The following is a 20,422-nucleotide window of genomic DNA, read 5'->3' as shown; positions in this document are numbered from 1 at the left end:
GCTGCTTCTGCTGGATGGCTCGCTGCAGCGTTGTTTTATTATCATTGTTCGTTTTCTGCAGAGACTATTGCGACCTGCAGCGCACACCTCGACACGAACGATTTTCTCACAGTCCCGTCGTCGTCGTCTCGATATATAATATATATTATTATTATAATATACTACCTACCTATATATTATAATCTGGTCATTACGACTCGGACCGCGATAATGATGATATAAATATTTCTAATATTCCAGTCTGCTTCCGCACCTCGTCCGCGAAGTACAGTTCCGTGCACTATTTTTTACGGTATATCGTTCGTGACCCTACCTATACGGAATATTATTATTATTTTCGAGTGTTTAACGTCGTCGTGTATTTTTGCAAATCGCTCGATTTTTGAATTTGTGAAATATTTCTTCGTTGTTGTCCACTGTAGTACCTACTCGAATAATTAACTTCACTATGATTTAAGGATTAGGATTTATACCTACCTGTATAACAAACTGGTACCAACACATTATTTTCTTTAAACGTTTTTACATAGAATACTGGATATAAAGTCTTATAAACATTATAGTTCAATGGTCAATTTTTTTCAAAAAAGATATTTTGTTCCAAACATTGTTTATAATTTTAAAATATTTTAAATAACATATAAAATTACTGAAAATATCGAGATTTTTCCCAATAATGCTGCATTAGTGCAGTGACATTATTAAAATAACTAAGTAACTTTAAATCATAAAAATTAATTTTTTTTTTAAATCCACAACATTGTCTGAAAAATTAAACGCTTTCCATAAAGATAAGACAAAGAGTTCTGCGTCGAAATAATAATGTATTTAACCCGTACTTTTTTTGCAACTTTATCATCTACTCTGCATACCGTGACCGGTAAGTGATGCGCGAGACTGAAACGTTCGGTGGTGTTACGGGGTTTTCCCCACTCCCCCCTTCGAGTATGTATTATTGATTTTATTCGGTTTTCCTATTAGAGATTTTATTCCCGTTTACGTGGACGGACAGAATAAAAAAAAAACGAGCATATCGCTTTTAAAATTTGCCCAGGGCTATACAGTATTTTATACCAATTTTTAATTAATACGTTCTCTCGGCCGAGTGCACAAACCTAAATATATACGATAAAGCGTACATACATTATTATAAAAATAATTAACGCTCAAATTTAACTTTAATCACGATGGGGTCTATGTATTTCAAACATTTTTTTACTGCATAATATGCTCTTCAATCATTTTTATTTTTTTTATTATTTACAGTAAACTATAAAAAAAAAAAATACCTATAGTGGAATATTCTTTGAAATAAAATATATAATATATTCTGGCATTCGCGTATATTTAATATATGCATAATTTAAGTTAACATTTTTCGTTTTGATTTTTAAATACCGATAATTTATATATATCATATTAAATTAACAATAAAAAATGTTTTAAATCACAACTCTACTCACACGATTATTTTATTAGGTGAATCCATTATATTAAATATAAAATAATATTTTGTGTTTTTCAACTTCCAGTAAAATAAAACTGTTTTTAAATTGTACTATTATTTAAAAATTAATTAAATCGAGTTTTAAAAGAAAACAAATTTTGAATTAACACAATAATAAAACGATAATGAACAAAAATTCCAAATATCAATAATTTAACATTTCCATTTTGATTTTTTAAATTTTATTAAAACACATATTATTCTGTAATTATATAATTTAAGTACCATGTATGATTGTAATTTCTAAATATTTATTTATTGATAAATTCTGTAAAAATTATTTATAATACGCATATATTAGCTATAATTATATAAAATTATGTTTTTCGTGTCAAAATCAACTGAAAATAAAATATATATTTATATTTTTATAGTATCATCAACAATTTCTGAACACTTAGATATAACTAACTATAAACTTTGTATTGTAGATAACATATTAATTAGCATTTAATACTCCATGTATTAGCTTTAACTATTATGATAGCAGATGGATAGTATTATCCATTTATTGAACAGAAATTATCTAAAACAATTATTTTTTTTTTTTTATTTATTTAAAAGCCACTAGTATAAATAGTATAAACTATGATAGCTTGACAATTACATAGAAAAACAATTATTAATATGAAAAAAAATACTTATATTCTGATATATCTATGTGCATAACATAAGGTATTATTAACTATCTTAAACATTTTTCATCTTATATTCTTATCAGTGTATTCTGTAGCAAATATTTTATAGCTTTACTTATACATTGTATAATACTAATCGGTATTATTTCCTAGTACAAACACAATAGGTAATACAATTATTAACTGTAATGGAAGTTTTATAGTTTTCTCTAATACACATGATAGTTTCTCGCCTATCCTTTAGACTTATCTCCACATGAATATTTAATAATATTCAACTCATAAAAAGTTACGTAGAATACATAAGAACGGGTCATTTTATATTTATTTATAATATAGTAAAAAAAAAAAAAAAAAAACTATAAATCCATTGAAGATTTTACAAAAACATAATATTTCAAAAATTATAATCAGAAAAAAAACGTTATCGGTGTGGACAAAGACGAGCAGGAAAACCAATATTATAGTTTACACTACAATATATTACAATATAATATTATTATTATTATCACTGTAATTCCTTGATTATAGACTTCAGCAGTATTATACAGCAAGTCCGTTGTGACACCAACACCGCCTGTAGAACACAGCTCCGGACATGACATATCGAACCGTAAGTATATAAATATTAATAATATATACACATATTTTTGTTTTTTCGTGATATCGTTTCGATAATATATTTTCGTCTGCACGATATAAACACACACATGCACACATGCGTTTTAAGTACGCACACATGATATCGCCTATATAGTTTCCATTATGATTTGTTGTTATTATTATTATACCAGCTACTATATTATACACGATATACACACTGGCCGAACCGAAGTCGCGATAATGATCTCCGTGTTAGTGGAAACTTAATGTCCTTTCCTGTTGGAAATCGCGTGTCGGTTCCTCCTATACATATAAATTAGTGTGTACGAGAGATACACTACACACACACACACATGGCCGCGTCGTGTACACATAATGTCCACTTCCGATGTTCACATGCAAAACTCCCCAAAAATACACCAAATAAAAAAATAAAATACGAATACAACCTAGTAATAAGGTCACAGGTGTCCTCGTGTGCTGAAGATCTTGCGATAAATAACATACAATAATAACGCCACCGCCGCCGTATATCATTTTTATATTTTCCTTAATGTGGTTTTTCGTGTTTTACCGTTGTCGTGTTGCGTTTGAACAATAAAAGTATGTTTCCCGCATACCACCGATCGGTTAATACGGAATCGGTTCCCGAGTCAAATAAAGTGTACGAATTAGTTCCCGAAAAAATTACTTATCGATATATTACAACTGTTACAAAACATGTACAAACCGATAATCTTATGATATTTTATTAGATTTTACGGTGTCTAGGAAAGTTTATAAATGTAATTTTATATCTAGTAAATCGATTGTTTGTTTCTCGTTAGTTTTATTGTGACAGCTAACCTAGTCACAACATGTATATTTATTGAAATTTAAACACGTGCGATTAAATGAATGTACTAATAGAAATTATGTTAAGTGAAAAAAATAGAAAAAAACTCTTAGTGGTTAATGGTTTTACATACGAATTCCAAAAAGAATTATCGGGAAATATCCAACGTTGAATTTGTACAAAAATAAAATGAAAATCATTTTTAAAAATAAATAACTAAAATAATATTGAGCAAAGTAACCTCGAGCACAGTCATGACAAAGATAGTGAAAACTACTGAACAGACAAGCATTAGACAACCCAGGAACCAATTCGACAATTGTGAACCAGTTCGTAGTCGTACCACTAACCGATCTACACGGGAAGAATCAATCGAAATCGATATATTCTCGTTATAATGAATAACGGTGGATAGACACTTTTTTTGTTTTAAGAAAAAATTTTAAAATGGCTTACTTAATAACAACTAAATACATTTCATACCCTACAAAGCCATAAGCCACAAACATCATCTTTCATGTAGACATTATTAATCTGACTTAGGCGATAACCAGTTTTTTATTGTATTTAAAAACAACGTTTAAAACATACATTAATAAAATTTTCGTTTACAACTATAGTGATGGACAAACTATTTTTTAAATAAAATGATGAAATTTATCAGAAAAAAACTTAATGCTTTTCTGATTCTTGGGTCACCTCTTATCGTTAAAGCACATAATAGACTCTGCAGTGATGTAATTTTGTGTACCTATTTAAAACATGTTCACAAACGTCAGTAATTCTGTAAAACATAATTATTAATTAAAACGTGGCAACAATTAATACGCGACATTTCGGCAATTAATGTAGGCAATATTATAATTGTGTATAGACAATTATATCGATTTTTAGGTAAATCTATACCTACAACATAGGCGTCACACATAGGTAATTATATATTATTTTTCGCGATCCAAGTAGATTACCAGGCTCTGCGCTTTCAATTTATATATTTAATTTAGGCGAGAATGTCGTTAGATTTTATTTTTCAATTAATTCAACCACGAACATAAGCCGTGATTGATAGAATCACGTGTTTTCAAAAATTATCCAAGATTATAATAATATCCATTTATGAAAACACGGATAAATATTTGGTTGATTATAAGCACTTTCGGAAGTATAATTCTTTTTAATTTCGCTTCTATTATTGATTTACGTGACTAGAAGATAATATGGCTATACCTAACCTTTATATATATTATATACATATAAAAATATAAATATTACTAATTATACATTCACAACAATATTATAATATAACTTTAACTTTGAACCAATTTCTAACATAATGATTGTATTTGCTCATTTTTTATTTGGGATTCATAACTAATTGAGAGATCTTTATTCTGACGATTTTTAATACTTATAAAATTATAAATTATAACAATCTAAATTAATTTAAATTTTTTAACTACAACGTTTACATCGTTTGTCTATAATATTTTAATAAATTTTATTTATTTTCTTTAATTATTGTTCTTTTATTTTTTGTTTTAATATAGGTATTGTATATACGACAAAATCTTCTCATATTAAATTTTACGATCTTTTATAATATTGAACAAAATGATTATTTTAATAAAATAATAATTTTAATAACTCGAGAAAATATTTTTTACTTTGTTAATACTTGTTATTGCGCACTTATAAGTCAGCTAAAATGTTCATACTATACTACATAATTATACTAAAATTATAATATAAATTTCTTTTATCGAGCTATATAGACAATTGAAAGGAATAATTCCTACCACCATATAATTTAAACGTATTAAACATTTTAAATACCTAAAGCAGTTTACCAATACGCTACCACAATTTTCTAAAAAGAAGCAAAAACATTAATTAACTAATTATTTTCAAGATTGGCTGCAACGACGCCGTTTGTAAAAATTGGCGATTTAAACTGTTTGATTGCCATGTTTGTTGTTAGTTTTTAATTTTTTCATATTATACCAAGATATTTCGAAAACAACATTTTTATTTTTTAGAAAGACAATTATTTCGATATATTTCCGATTTTTCAACACCTGTCCTGTTTTTGTTGACGTGCGTGCGCGTACCGACTAATAATGTACAAAGTGTCTATTTCAAGGTTCTATTATATAATAATATATCACTCTGCACCGCACGAAAACAGTTACGATATATTTTATACAATCTGATATACTTACGGGCGTGTATCGCAGTCTGCTTAGAATCGGTTACTTGTACTCGATGGTCATAACTTTTTATTATATGACGGTGCCGTAGTGTACATTATATAATATTTTTTAAATTACTCTCCTATTTTTTTTCCAAAATGTAATTTACGCGTTAGTTTATCGCGAGATATACACTCAAATGTATCCTTAAATGACGGTTGATAAGGGGGAATCGCTCTTCATAGCCATTTTGTAATATATAAAATTGAACTCGTTTTATTTATAAAATAATTATAGCGATCAGATAAATCATCTGATTATATTTGTAGAGCTATAATGTAAAATAATCCTACGACATTAAATAAATGCACTTATTTAATTTTATTAGTTTTTTATATAATCATTGAGTTAAAGAAGGTTCGGCTCCCATCTTTAGAAAATATAGTCTAAGGATTATTAGTCACAAAATAGGAATAACGAGACTTAATGATAGAAATTTAATTTTTTGTGATTTTAAAATAATTTAATAGTTGTGCGTACACCTATTCATCGTTATTTTAACATAATAATTAATATGACTAACGCACCTATACGATACCGTATTGTCGTATAGTGGATTGTATTAAAATAATTGTACATTATACAATATAATATACATTTATAAGTAGATATGATAATGATATGGACGTGTTAATTTACACGGTCTGAAGCGCATGATACGCGTGTCTAGGATATAACTATTAAATACTGAGTAGGGTTACCCAGTACCCTACTAGGGTATAATATGTTCGGGCCTACAAATTCGTCTATAAAAATAGGTATGTTTCCTCCATCGTTACAAATTACTGCAGTACTCCGAATGGTATAATATACATATTATATTATGTATATTTTACTAAAATCAAAAAGTGCGCATTAACTATGTACCTATATAATCATTTTTCATTATTATAACAAGTTCAGTCGATAAACATTATAAATATTATTTGAAATACCTACGACCAGCGATTATCTGTTTAGTTGTGACTTATGAGATATTATGTCGAAACGTATTATTATTTTTATATAATATACGTATTGCAGCGTATATTTCTTCGTTAGCAGCTCGTACTTGCGGTGGTATTATATTATTATAATATATTATACTTAGAATAATTATTCGACCTCGGTTAACGCTTATAATTTGGTTGACTGTTCCAAGGGTTGAGTCGTCGTGTCGTCAACTCCATCATACCTTCAAAACAAGAATTTTTCCGCATTACGGTTTCTTTAGCGACGGTTGTACACCATCTACTTACATACTAATGTACGTGCATAGTGCATACTGTAACATACGTAATGTATAATATTAACTAATAAGTTATTTTTAGTAATTTCATTCTTATTCAAATTGTATTTTATTGTTGCGCACAGCAGCGGCAGAAACAGCAGCAGCAGCAGTACGTTATATACACTTCCTGCGTAATAATAATTATTATTGTTAACGTCGCCGGAGGGGTAGGGGAAAAAACCGATTTACCCTGGTCGTGCGCCAAGGCCTAAGATCGTAAGACCGCGAAACGTCTTTTGTGTGCTCGGCGTCTGTGACGGCTGCTGGTCGTCGGCACACGTCTTTAACGTACATCAGATCATCCGGACCGTGACACGCGGGAACGGTTGCACGCACGCGTACGTATTACTACTTAGACTGTACATATAATACGTATACATAAAGCATAATATAATATAGTGGGCGCGTGTCCAGCCAGGTGCATTGCCGATCCGAGGCCCATAAGAAAGGGATGCGATCGTCTTATAATATAATATGTATACAACGGTTAGAACGGTTGGCGTTTTACTCGTGTACTTCGCGTCATCTCAAGCAAACCTTATATCCGGCGGGAAGTTTCTTCGTAATCATAATATAATAATATAATAATAATTGGCCGCCAATGACGAGCAATTTATTCGAAATCGAAACGCTGATCGCACGCGCCGTTACATTATAATATAATATCTGTACCGGTGGGTGGTATAGCTGTGGCGCGGTACAGGAAATTATAGCTGTAATCGAACAGAGTGTATATAGTTATAAAATGTAACACGTTAATGTATAATATCAATAAGGTGTGCGCATTTTAATTATTGACACTTATTGTACACCGTACAAATGGAACCGACGACATTTACGTAAGTATACGAAGACAGTGACTAGAGCTGGCTTAGATGATGAGTGATGGTGGTCAAGTGTGTAGCGTGATTATTGGACGCTCAAGCAGGTGAATTATTATATTATGCATAAAATATCTATAAATAATGTTTCTTCGTTGATAATATAAAGTGTACAACAGTTATAGTAACTCCTGCCAAACCCACATGGCAGTAGTAATACGGATCGAAGTTACCTGTTTTAAATCTTACGGGTTCTAGCTTAAAATTAAAAAAATGAAACTTCTCGTTTAAGTTCCGGTCGTGTAAAAAACATTTAATATACTCTCGATTAGCAACATTTTCATGGTAACGAATGTAAACGTTCCTCTAAACTATAAAACGATACATTCGTACCGCCACTATAGCCGTTAATCTATGATGTTTGTTATTATATATAGGTAACAAATGTTATATTGTCGTTGTTATTATACGTTTAACTCGTCGTTTTTTGTTTTTATGACAAACAGACTATTTTTTCTTCACCTCGTCATCGGAAACGATACGCCCGATGTAAACGTGTGCGGTTGGTATTAAAAAAAAATGTATTGACTAGTCTGTGCGTGTATATATATATATAGGTAATATTTTATTTGCGCCCGGGCTTGTGACTTTGTTAGTATAATCAAAAGCTAACTCTCATATCCCTCTCTCTCCGCTATCCATTCACCCCTCTTATCGTTTTTATAACACACACATCTATTTATATGTATATTGTATGGTTCTATATTCGATTTTATTTCCGTCGTTTTTTATTTTATTTTTTCACCCGTATCTATATTATATATATATTATTATTATTATTACGAGTGTATACGTATATTCTACAGTTCTCATTTTAATGGAACGTCAGTAGTGTTTAAGCGACTTTTTTTTTTTTTTTGGAAAAGTGTGTATACGCCGACCCGGCAGCGGCGGCGGCATTATATGGTATGTGTATGCGCTCGGGGTCGTCGGTCAAAAGGAGTGGTTAAAAAAAATCTGCTCGTTGCCATGGATATTCGCCGGGTCGAATACCCGGGAGGCTTTTTAGTTTTTAGTTTTGTGTTTTTTTTTTTTTTTTTATGCGCGTCCGGTCTCATCCCCGGCCTTTTAACCCGATCCGCTGCCGCCTCCGCCGCCGCCACTACCACCCGTTTGGCCAGCCTTTTTCCACCTCTTCCGCATCGCTCTACATAATATCGTACCTACTACATACACTCGCCTCCCTAATGTGTATATACCTACGTTGCGTGCATAATAATAAAAACAATTTCGAACGTTTCAATGGCCGAAAACTGTATAGAGGTTTTTTTTTCGTTTCGTTTCATTTTTTTTTTGTTTTTTGTTTAACGCATCCGAAACACGCCTAATCAATCGCTCTGCGGCGTTTACTTGTCTGAAATTCGTACTTTATTCGGTTTTAATACATATTATGTATATTGTATAGCATTTTTACCCAGATACATAGCCGCGCGTATAGCATATATTATTTATTTATATATCTACTATATTTCAGAGGCGCACAATATTATTATTCGTCCAACATATTCCGCAGCTATCGATCGATACGATACAGTAACAATAATATTAATAATACAGCCGAGTTCTCTTGCAGCAGCGTTATCCGACGACGGGGAATCATTAAAAACCGTTAACGTCACATACGAGACAGCTGCGTCCTCCGCCGAACCGACGCGAATAACCGAAAACGAAATTTACGTATTGTATAGTATACGTGATACGTCATAATATTTTAATACGTATTCGTATAGTGTTTTATCATAAGAAACAATAATTTAGCGCAGTTTATAAAATAAAAATATAGTGTGTATTAAACTATATAATATGGTTTTTAAGTTACACTGTTATCATGTGGCGCAAGTTTGATCAGTTTTTTTGTCATTTTGCATGTGAGGATAACTGATAATTAACGTGTGTTTAATGTGAGTTTTTGGAGTTTGGGTTAAGTTTAGTTAATTTTTATAAGTTAACGTATTACAAACCAATATTTTTCACATAATAATTATATACTTTGCTGTATAACATAATATTTAGGCTTAAATTAATTTCTTGTTTATCACAAACATGGGCATCGAATATAAATGTCTTTAATAAGCTCCTGAACGATAAAAATGACTCTCCGACTTTTTATTCCATGTATTTTTCAAATTATAAGACGAGCTTTTATACCAATCTGTTTCATTCCATATTTCTGAAGTTGCTAATCATTATAATATGAACCTCTTTGCTGTTTTACACATCTTTTTCTCATTTCTAAATCTGTCGTTTATTATACAAGATTCTTGTCATTAATTTCTATTATACTATTAACAACTTATTGTGTTTCTTTTTCTGGGGTTGAATTTGTACATTTCACATTTGTGATATATATTTATAATATTTTAAATAAATAAACATTATACGACGTTACTTTAACTTGTGCACTGTGCAATGTACATATACATATAAACGGATTAGAATTGTCTTTTTTTCAAATTGAATTATGCGAAATTGAGGTGAGTTACCGCGGTATGGTGAGCATACAAACATACAGTACCGTAGACAGACATTTTATGGTGAAGGGTCATTATTATAATTACATTAAGTTAATTAAAAAAAGTGTGAATAACATATAATGTTATATTTACAATCGTATATACATCTCTAAATATTATAATTCATTTAACATTAATTCTACCTTTGTGTAAAATACAATTTAAAATTGATTGCTAATAATTTAAAAATATGTTAGACATTTAAATGTGCGTTATAAAGGATAGTTGAAACCCTTATCCTCCCCCCCCCCCATTTCAAATGTATGCAATACTATACGAACGCACTTACAAGTTACAATACATATTGTTTTATTTTGATGTTTTACTACATTTTTTTTTCTAGTGTTATCTACCCGCAGGTTACGTGAACCTAGGTTTACCTGATAATAACGATGTCCGATGGGCACTCGAGTACTCGACCCTCCCTAAACTAGAAACATGTACGTCACGGGATGTACATGATTGTACACACCGCGTACACCGCATAATATGTGTTTGCCACTTCATCCCTTCGCTATTTCGAGTCTGAGAACGGTACCGCGACCGCGTATAACACGCCCTTTGTTTGAACGCCGCGAACAGACAGACCGCGTGTGTTTTAAACCGCGTTCTACCGATTTCGGTAGTGTATTTTATAATAATTACCGTATCTACCTACGTATTATTATTGTAACAATTTCGCCGAAGTATGTGTATGGGGTACTTAAAGCGTCAATAATAATGTGATATCGTTATATGCATTTCGACCGTTCTGTCGGAAGAGTACCTACCTATTAAATTACTTATATTGTATTAATATAATGTACTCAACACTCTATATATACGCGTATCGTAATTAAACAATATGGATTATAATCATACCAACGATTAATAATTTGTACAAAGGCACTCGTATTGTATTATTATATAATATTATAATCCGTGCTTGGCGTAATGGCTATACATATGTACAGAGTACAGACATTACGAACTATCTACGTATTCCATATATACTTAAGCACAAGGACTGGGTAAATTAGTCAAAACAGTTGAATCGAGATAGTCGAGTTTAATACTTCCGAAACGTCAGATCATAAGTCAATAGCGTTAACAAACAATATTTTATTTTATTGAATTTTATCGCTTATAATATAATATATAGACTGTATGTATGTAAAAGTTATGTTTAAAGAACACCAACTCATTAACTCGGTTGAAAATAACTCAATTATATTTTTTATTATTAGGTATTACCTTTATCACGTTTTAGGGTGATTTTTTAACGATAAACAATAAACGATAATATACAGATTCTTGACAGAGTAAAAAGTCAAATAGTAAATTTTTCTTTCTACCATCTCAACATAACACGTCAATTTCACGAATACATGCTTACCTATTATTAGGAAATTACTTAACCTTAAATCTCTATTTGAACATCGCAACATCTCCAGTTGTCTCTTTCTTTGGGGGTTAATCGATGAAATCATTGACGCACTCAACTTGTAAGAACAACTTAGAATTCATGCTTTGGGTAATACTAGAAGACTCCAAGAGATTTTTTACTCACCAGTTTGTAAAAGTAAATTTTAAAATACTGCACGACTAGTTAAAATTATGACATAGCCAACAATAACCAATAATATTTCGTATTTAAGGACTACAATTAACAATAATTTGTTAATTGTTGCCATTATTATCCTGTAATTTTTACTAATTATCTGTAATTAAATTTACATTAGGTACTTTTGACAAATGCCGATTAACGTTAATTAAATTTAAAAAATAACGTTTTGTTAAAATGCATCGCACTATTTCTTTTTTTTTATTTTGCACACTAGCTGTAGTTGTGTGTAGAAGTTACACTTTATTTAAACTATTAAAAACTTAATCAATAAATATTAATAATTTTTTTATTTTCAATTAAATCATTTCACTATTATTAAACTAAGAAATAATAAATAAATAACTACTGTTATATTATAGATATATTTTTTGTACTAGTAAACATGATTACCACTTGACGAATCTATTATTTTTTTTTTAAATCGACAGGATAAATCCAAATTATTACACTAAATAGCTTAATTAGTTCAATAATAAATTAAGTCAATTTGAAATTTGATTAACTAGTTTAGTTAAAGTAAAAAATAATATTAACTGTTTAACCAGTTGCGCCTTCGTGGAACATAATGTACTCGTTAAATTTCTGCTACAGCAGTAAGTTGTAAATCTGTCTTATAAATATAGGTACCTACTACATCAGCATTGATCGATAACAAAAATCTTCAGTTAGATATTATTAAATTTATAATATCGCGAGCTGCGAGTTGTACGCTATATCAAATAATAACGAATAAGTAAGTCTAGTGCACACGAATAATTTTACTGCATCATTTATTATGTGATTAATGATTTTTTTTAACGGTGCACAATATTTATGTTCCATATAATTAAACGTGAGCACGATTAATAATATTATCCCGAAAAAAAAATTCTCAACAACTTAACGTAGCGTATGTTATATTAATCGCCTTTGTCCACATCATAAATTATTTGCAAAAAAAAAAAAAATACATTGTACGCTTGCATCGATCAAGTACTTACGTAAATGATTTTAAAATATTATTTATTCAACTAGGAACTAGTCCCGACCTACTAATACCCAAAACTGTACTAGTCATATTATAAATATATATATAAATAACTGTGAATAAAGTATTATACTTTCACTGCGGGAAACTCCTTAGATCCGTCATTCAAGGCATAATATTAAAATCGATCATCATTTTCATATTTCATTATTCGCAAAATAGATTTTTGATTATACTATAGATATGAATAATAAAAAGAATATATAATTGCATTTTTATCTATAATAATATAATTATTTTTTTTTTTTTTTTTAGATTCTAAGCTGTATGCGAAAAATATAATTCAACGTAAAAGTCCTAAGTAAATATACTAAACGCTTTTATTCCTAAACTATTATACTATACTCTTCTGGAAGTATTATAACTGTATTCATACGTCGTGTTCACCACGCATGCAGCAGACTTACTACGACGTGCCAGCTATCATGACACAGATCGATTCCGGTAGTAGAGTCATAAGTATAGTTATAATAATATCGTTGTATATGTATAGACCGTCGCTGGGCCGTGTATTACTCGAAAACACAAAGCGCGAGCCATCGTCATGTCTGTATTAATTCGAAACTATCTAAAAACACGCAATAATGATAAGAACTACATGTGTCGTTTTTAGACCCACCGCCGCGTCGTCCTGCCCCGCCGCAGCAGTTCAATTAGGCTAAAAGGAAACTCGCGGTCCGTTCTTTCGTGACCACAACACCTAAACCGCGCTCATCCCCTCGAAGCCGGCGACACACAAAGTCGTCGTCGCCCACACAATTTATTATAATACACGTACAGAGTACAATAGTTGTTGCGCAGTTATTATAGCCGTATTTTCGTACCCGCGTTCAAGAATTATATTTTTTACGAAAAAACAAAAATAATTTGTGTGTGACAATATATAATGTATACAATGTAACGATATAATACTATCAGCGTCACGTATTCGTACAATAAAGGTTTTGAATTTTTTAGGTGGGATCGAAAATATATTGCTACCACACGTGTATTTATCACCACAACACACACGTATCTACCACCATCTCACACAACCATCGTTGGGTATATAAGACACTCGACAAACCCAATATTTAAGTTTATAAAGATTAAATATATAATTTAAAATATGATGAATTTCAATAAAATATAATATACAATATAAAATATTAGGATTGAGTATATCCTTATATGTATATATATACTATTAATATATATTAATAATAGTATATAGTATTATATACTATTAAATATTTTTTGTTATGATTATGACACAGCTCAACAATTTATTTTTAACTTATATATAAAATTGTGACAGTAACAATATAACATATAACTTTTATATAATAAAACTAACTTCCAATATAAAAACAATAATTTTTTTTTTTATAGCAGTATCAAAATTAATGTTGAGAATAAAGAAGAGATAAAGATAAATATTAATGGGTTTAAACTTTAAAGTAAGTGAAAACACTTATAAATACATATAAATATTTATTTTAAAAACGTGAAACAAATTTACCAGTGAATGTAAGTTGTGTGAAGTAAACTTAAAGTTTATACCACTAACGTCTGGATTGTTGAACTGCAAATTCATAATATTATCACCCTCATTATGTATGCACTCATCGGTCATAACCATATCATCATAGTTATAAATTGTGCGATGACATTTTATGATTAAAAAAAAAAATCATAACTGAAATTAAACAAAATATTTTAATGAATTTTAAAAACTAGAATACGTCTTGTTAAAAACACAGAATAATTTAAACCTGTAATAACTTTAAATTAAAATATAGTAGGTATACAAATTGTTGTCAATTACTGTTTAATTATTCATGTATTGTTATTATTATTTGGGGTGTTCTATACAAATCAAATAATTTATTATATTTATGTCATAATTTAATACATATAACAAATAAAATAAATTAAAAAAGACAAGCTAAATATCTATATCAAAATGTCATACTTTAATTATACATTTTGCTAAAAAGAAATGTAGCTTACTATTATAATGTATTTTTTTGTTATTTCTTATTAATTATTGCCTACACCAAAAAAATAATGTTTAAAACTAATACCTATTTAGAGAAAATAAATATTAGCTGGTGTAACTTAACACATAATATATTATCTAACATAGTATGAAATAACTTTTTATTGCTCAATATAATAATTTTCAAAACTTAATTTTTCGAGAAATTTTAAATACTAAAAGAAAATTGTTCATTGTAAAAATATTATAGGTGCCGTATATATCCAAGTATAGGGATCTATTAATGATTATGCTCAATCAAAGTTACAGGATTATTTACCTGTTAATGTTATAGGTACCTTACGTCATAATGTATTATACACGTTAAAGCTATCAGCGCCGGCTAAAATATGAACAAAATACAGCAATGTATTATAATGTTTTAAGCATATACATTGTAAGATTTACTGTATAATTTAATAACTGCTTAAAAATAGACTGTATCTTTTATTTTTTCTTTATCTTTTTTTATTTTTAGAAAAACAGTTCCACCACCGATAATAAATAATTTAGTAAATAAATACGTTCGTGTGCCGTTTCAAATGCGGTCGCGGGTGCAGCACGCCGTAACGCGGCGGCCGCGGAACAATTATTACTATATCATAGTCTTACGGTCGTATAGGTAGGTTCCGACTTCCGGATTTCACAGTGTTGATGGTCGTAGCTATAATATGTACACGATGACGACAATAATCTAGACGGGTAGGTCAGAGGAACTTGTGGTTTTTCGCGTTTCCGGTACGGATTCAGGATATCCTGAGACCGGTTATATATGTATGTATACTTATACAATACGAAATTAAAACATAGATTTGGTCAAGTGATCACTGATCGTCGTCGTCCTCGTCATGGTATATTGTCGATCCGATCATCCGCGAAGAGGTTTGTTATAGTATATATGACGTATAGTTATTTGTTTTACCAAAATATTATACTTTTATTCGTTTCGAATTAAATAATAACAAAAAAAAAAAAAAACGGTTATAAAATCAACGACGCTCTTCCGGTTAATATTATTACATATACCTAATAAATGAATATTATGACAATAAAAGTATTTACGGTTTACAGTTGTAACTATAATAATAATATTATATGCCACCGCGGGGACTTGTAGTTTGTCTACACGCGTTATTATAACATAATAATATGAAAATAATGCGTGTATTCAAAATAGTTTTTTTTTTAAAAAAAAAAAAAAAACAACAATTACAAAATAAGTAGCTTATCAAGTTTTCATGAATTTACTATCTCTCGACTATTATGCATTTATTATAATATTAAAGTACTTCTAACAATAATAATGTGAAATTTTTTGTTTTAAAACTGCAATAGTCCATATCTTCAATACATCTATAAAATATGATTAAGTAGATAATTTTTTGTACTTATTAAATTAACCTGTATTGTTACACAGTAACGGAATGCCAACGAAAAGATATTATAATAATCGTACCTTTTGGTTAGCACTATTAGTTTTTTTTTTTAGACTTAAGTTCCACATAGCTTAAACACATTCACGTATAGTAATTTTTATGATGTTTTAATAAAATTATAGAGGATAATATTTTTGAGGACTTGAAATTCGGTATTATATTTGATTATTAATTGACTCTAAAAATAAAAATTTCATTTTTAAATAGATGTTAAATTTTTTTGAGACATTATTTAGACAAATCAAATTTCTATCCTTTCAAAAACATTATCCTCTAGAGTTTCCATACTAAGTAATTTTCTGTAAGACTGCTTAAAAAAATTTAAAAAAATATTTTTGCGTGAATGCAATTTATCTATATGCTGCGCTTAGATCAAAGAGAGAAAACTAAAAGTGCACTGACAATTCACCTAATTAACAGATTACATAATATAATTGTGTATGACATAATTTACACAAATATTTACCTATTTATCTACATATATAATACGTATATGTACATATAACGTATGTATCTACCAATTTTAAAACTGATGACGGTTTGCAAGTCGATGATATTATTTTAGTTTTTCAGATAGGCATTTCAGTAAGCCATCGCATTTGATTAAAGGTTATTTTGACCTTTTGTTCTAGCCAGCGGGAGTGAACAAAGGAATTAACGTCATTTACTGAACAGCGGGATAGAAAACAGTAAAAACTACCTATGTAATAAAAGAGGGTGTCGTCACATGCTTACTTATATATTAAACGTATGTATCTATCTATAATAATAATAATAATATATAATATAGTTTATAAGCTATAATATTATCACTTCACTTCGAATTAGTATATTATAAAATAGGTTCAAATGTACGAATGTGTTGACTGTTTTTTTTTCACCCCCAAAAACTTTGTATAAATTATAAATTAACATTTAACATAAAAAAAGAATATTATTAAACGTTTTTTATGCAAAAAAATGCATGATAAAAAAACAAGTATAAAATTATATGTATATTGAAAAAAATAACAATTACTAATTAAAATTATGCAAAATGTTTTTTTTTTATAATATTCATCTTCTGGAGGCAATCTGGCGTCTGCATTGAAAACATTTGTTTTTAATTCATATTATTATGGGTACAATTAAAATAATTTATCGTACCTGCACTCTGCAGTGTATATTTAGATACATTTGTTAAATTATATACGATTGGTATTTAATTGTGTATCAATAATATTTTATGAATATTTACGATTTTATCCAGTAAACAGTTAATACAGTAATTAATAATAACGATAAAACAACATAGGTAGTATTACGTTTTTACATAAAAGAAAAAAAAACTTTAAATTGTTTATTAATGAATTATATATTTCTAACACTTTATAGTATAGTAGTATACGGGATTATTAATCAACTTGCTTTTGTTTTCAAATAAGAACCCCCCTTTCTACTGTAAATTATTTATCTAATATTATTTTGAAAATGTTATCGTTTCAAAATTAAAATTCAAACGAAAAGTTTTTAAGTTAATTAACTTGTGTACCTAAGGTTTAAGGATAATATAGACAAATAGATTCATGATATAATATGATGGGTTAATAAGTATGGGGTTTAATGATTTGAGGCTTTTAGACTTTTAGTTATTAAGATTAATCTATGTACATTGTACATTTATAATTTTTAAAAAATTGTAATAAATAAAGATAGACACTAGATTCAATAATATTACATTTTTATATTTTTGTAAGACCATTTTTAAGGTCTATTGTCCAAAAAAAATAAACTTTTTGATAACTGGGAAACTATTCATTTGAATTTCGTACATCAACATTTTCAAAAAAAAAAAATCACCTATTAAATAATTTTATATCGCTACGATGAGACCGATAAGACATTTTTTAAACAATAATAGCGCCAAAAAAACATAATTAGCCGAGTATAACATTTTTGTTTATCTATTTATTTTTATTTTTTTACACAGGCGAAGATTTTGGTAAAAACTCGCGCGATTAAATCAAGTTTATCCACTCGACTTCGCGCGTCTACCGTTATTGTTATACGCGCACGTGACTAGGTGGCGTTTCAGATGCGACAATACCTACATAATATCCGATCGAAACAAATTGTACGATACAATAATATACCGAATATTATTACTGTCGAGCACATTTAATTGACAAGGAGGACCGGTGCAGTTGTAGCATTGAATTATTAATCATCGCCTGACATGCGGTAATGTGATCGCCAAACGTGATAACGGCGCTCACCAAATTACCTTAATGCTCTATATGTTCAGAATTTTATGGACTTTGGGTGTCAACGTGCCGCACAAGAAGGGGGTGACGACGAGGTGGACTGCATATATTGTCCTAAGAACGCGAAACGTATGTAATCATAATACAATCGCTGTAGGTGGTATACATATTCATATAATAATATTATAGGCGAGTCTTTTTTTTTTTTTCAAAGTCGTCGTACGAATGATAATTATAATTACAATTCCGTACCGCATCTATTTGTTTTAGGTAACGAAAACTAAAAACTTCATTAATTCATTAATCTAAAATATACACATATTATTATACACCACCGTGACATGCTAGGTACCTACCTGCAGTAGGTACAGTAATATTGATATCATTTTTTCGTTTTTTTTTTTTTTTTTTTTATACGAATAAAGGCTTTAACTATATTAGATATTTTCACCCTACATCTTATCACTATATAGATTTCTCATCACACGACTTAATTTAACTCGACTTGATTAATATTAGGGTTTGTGATAGAATAATTATTACATTGAGCAGGTACCTATTTATTGTTATTTTTAACTAATTACATTTATATCGTATTTTTTTATATTTATACCGATGGTTTAGTAATATTATTGTATAATAAGTTGTTATCGTTCGGTCGAATAAAAATAAATAAATAAAAACACTTGAAATATTATTATTTGTCATTAGTTTATCTTTGTATTAACTTGTTATGTTACCTATTGGACGCAAACCTGTCAATTTTTTTTTGAACTGATATATAAATTATATGTATAACTTAAATAAATAATAATAACTATATTATTATTATGATTATGTATAATGCTATTTCAATCGAAGTCTGTATTTTAGATTAATATTACATATGGTTTTTTTTTAATGTAATTACATCCAATATCTGTATAGGTAAAGTATAATAATGTTAAAATAGTACCGTGTTATTATCATTTTTAATGCAGTTTTTCTGCAGTATAGGTTTACGCCACATAAGTTATAAGTCTTAGTGTCTTTTTTTTACACTCGATATTAATTTTTTTTTTCTAATTGATGATTTTTCGCTCATCTTATATCAAGGTGAGTATTTATGTATACTTTAAAAGTATAATTAAAACAATATTTCCATCAAGATACGAAGTCAAACAACGTGAAACACCCTTCTGTATATATTAAAAAATAATATAAAGCACTTACTATTTTTATAATATTTTTGTACAAAATCATAAGTCCGTACATAAATCGTTCAAATGTTCAATGCACATTACTCCTCCCCTCCCCCAAAATGTATGTCAGGATCGATTAATTTCTGATAGTAATAATATTATTGATATAAGCTTTTACATTGTATATTTATTTATACTTATATTGTGTTATAACATGCATAATATTATATAAGTATTTTGTATAATAAGTTTAGTATTCTTTTTTGTTGCCTGATTAATAATTATATTATAGCCTATAGGTACAATTAATCATTGGTTTACCTATAAATTTAAAGTAGGCATACTTTTATTATCATAAATTAAGAATTATAGCAGATTAACAAAAATATTTTTTTCTTTAAAATTAATGAAGT

The 20,422-nt window shown here is 28.9% G+C and overlaps 1 long non-coding RNA gene across 7 annotated transcripts; it reads left to right on the top strand.

The window, feature by feature from the left end:
- Window positions 1-526: 526 nt before the first annotated feature.
- On the top strand, window positions 527-19,601 carry LOC114131746 (uncharacterized). 7 transcript variants are annotated; one of them, XR_007604329.1, is made up of 12 exons: window positions 527-880; window positions 2,677-2,758; window positions 6,974-7,078; window positions 7,186-7,444; window positions 7,502-8,030; window positions 13,385-13,430; window positions 14,501-14,568; window positions 15,445-15,546; window positions 15,628-15,851; window positions 15,960-16,031; window positions 17,218-17,333; window positions 18,555-19,601. It is a non-coding gene; the product is annotated as an uncharacterized LOC114131746 (long non-coding RNA). The 7 variants fall into 7 exon arrangements; XR_007604327.1 differs by lacking the exon at window positions 15,445-15,546 and having other exon boundaries at window positions 528-880; window positions 15,628-16,031; XR_007604328.1 differs by lacking the exons at window positions 13,385-13,430; window positions 15,445-15,546 and having other exon boundaries at window positions 528-880; window positions 15,628-16,031.
- Window positions 19,602-20,422: the final 821 nt, after the last annotated feature.

Source organism: Aphis gossypii, chromosome 2 (genome assembly GCF_020184175.1).
Source record: "Aphis gossypii isolate Hap1 chromosome 2, ASM2018417v2, whole genome shotgun sequence".
Classification (NCBI taxonomy): Eukaryota; Metazoa; Arthropoda; class Insecta; order Hemiptera; family Aphididae; genus Aphis; species Aphis gossypii.
The sequence above is the reverse complement of the archived record's forward strand: the minus strand, read 5'-3'. Positions and strand labels throughout refer to the sequence as shown.